This window comes from Macrotis lagotis, chromosome 1 (genome assembly GCF_037893015.1).
Source record: "Macrotis lagotis isolate mMagLag1 chromosome 1, bilby.v1.9.chrom.fasta, whole genome shotgun sequence".
Lineage (NCBI taxonomy): Eukaryota > Metazoa > Chordata > Mammalia > Peramelemorphia > Peramelidae > Macrotis > Macrotis lagotis.
Window position 1 is genome coordinate 608678100 of NC_133658.1, and position 2161 is coordinate 608680260.

General features: G+C 34.7%; 1 pseudogene; it reads right to left on the reverse strand.

Moving 5' to 3' along the window:
* Window positions 1-300: 300 nt before the first annotated feature.
* On the reverse strand, window positions 301-1187 carry LOC141505745 (interferon-induced protein with tetratricopeptide repeats 5-like; annotated as a pseudogene).
* Window positions 1188-2161: the final 974 nt, after the last annotated feature.

Consider the following 2161-nt stretch of genomic DNA (forward strand, 5'->3'; position numbering starts at 1 on the left):
TATTTTCACTTTATTTCTTTCATGTTTTTTTCCTATTGATTTGCTTTTTTCTTTCACAGCATGGCTAATATGGACTATATTTTGCATGATTGTACATACATAACTTATTTAAAATTCTTATGCTTCTAGGGAGATGGGAAGGTAGGGAGGGAAAAAATTGGAATTCAAAAATAAATAAAAAAGAATGCTAAAAACTGTTTTTACATGTAGCTTTAACCTAAACCTTCAGTTTAACCTAAATGGGAGTCCCCTTAGCAACTAATCATACTATTTTTTTTAAAAAAAGAAAATTATTTATGACTACAGTAACTCAGTTTTCAGTTCTGTTTCTCTTTTTCCCTGAGTATTTTTTCCCCTTTTAATTGACTGCTTCATAAGTATCATCATTAGGAAATTATAGTAAACCCCTATCTGGTGATGCATTGTCTGCAAGGCAATTTTTAAGAGCTAAACATATTTACTGGGGGGGGGTATCTAAAGTTTTGCTGCATGGTGAAGGACTTTTGACTGCAAGGTCAACTTTTCCAAGGTTTCCTGAAAGTACTGTTCTCTTTCAGCTTTCTGTATTAGGTCTTGAAGCTTCATAAAAGAAGGATCCTAACAATAGACTGTCAGATTTTAGTACAAATGTTCTCCAGCAAGGGTCCAGGGATGATACCTTTTGACAGTATATTTGTCATTATCCAGTCAAAAGTCTGTGATTGCAAAACCAGAATTCATTTTGAAGTTGTTGAGTTCTACTTTCAGAGTCTTCTCAAAACATGCATTGGCCCTTTCATAATATTTCCATGGAGCCAATCCTTCTTCACATGAAATTCTTATAGCTTTTTTTTTTTTTTGCATCTTATCTACATAAACACCATGCTTTCGGAACTCTTTCCATGGACTAACATACCTAGGCAAAGTTTCCCAGGTTCCCAGGCTTCTTTTCTACTCTGTCATCACATTCCACCAGAATTCTCTCTTCTTCATCTCCATGCCTCCTTATTTTGATCTTTCAGATGTTTTACTTAGGGCAATAAGCCATAAAGAGTGACCTCAGATTTCAAATCTAGAAACTCAATCTGCTTGATTATTGTATCTTTCAGATTAAGCAAATCAATGTCTTCCTCAAGCAAGTTCCATGTAAAGACACATTTCAACTGACTCAGGATAATTGTAAAGGAATTCCTAGGAATTTGACTCATCAAGGATTGGACAGTAGTTGCAAAGTTAGTGCAGTTCTGGGATTTCTTCTCTGCTCTTTAGTCTGCTTGGTATCCCAGGTTCTTGAAGTGAGGTGGGGACACTGCAAAACTCTTTACAAACCATAATTTATGTATCTCAAAGTTTATCTCTTAAAAACATGATCTCATTTTACTCTCAGAATAACTTTGGGAGGTAGGTGCTGTGATTATTTCCATTTTACACATGAGGGAACTGAGGCATTCAGCTTTGGGTAAATTAGTGAGAACTTCCAAGATTCCTGACTTCTAATCCTCATTTATCCTGTTCTTTAAAGTCCCTGTTATTCATCATCTGTTCCTTATGAAGGTTGACTCTGTTTTTAGAATTTTGCTATTTATTGAAGAAGCTTTATTGAAAACAAGTTTAATTGCAACACCTAGATACATTAGAACCCTTAAAGTCTCAGATGGTTTTTTCATATTATAATTTTATGGTTAAAAAGAGGCAAATGATAAGAAAAAAGGTATCAGGAATATTAAAAAACAGACACTATAAGGGGTGGCTAGGTGGTGCAGTGGATAGAGCACTGGCCCTGGAGTCAGGAGTATCTGAGTTCAAATCCAGCCTCAGACACTTAATAATTACCTAGCTGTGTGGCCTTGGGCAAGCCACTTAACCCCATTGCCTTGCAAAAAACCTAAAAAAAACCCCACAGTATCAACATACTTTTAGGCTATGACTAAAGTAATCAGAATTCAACACAATCTTGTATATTGACTATGAGCATGCCAATTTAGCTATTGTATGATTCAGATATGATTCATGTCTAGAATAAAGACTATTTGGACCTCATAGACTCAATTGTTAAAAGTTCAATTTTTTATATAATCCTTAGGTTTTGTTTTGTGGGTGTTCTCCCAGGTATTTTATTTGGCCTAAAGTTATTTTAAATGGGGTATCATTTACTATCTCTTTTTTGAAGAATTTTGTTTGT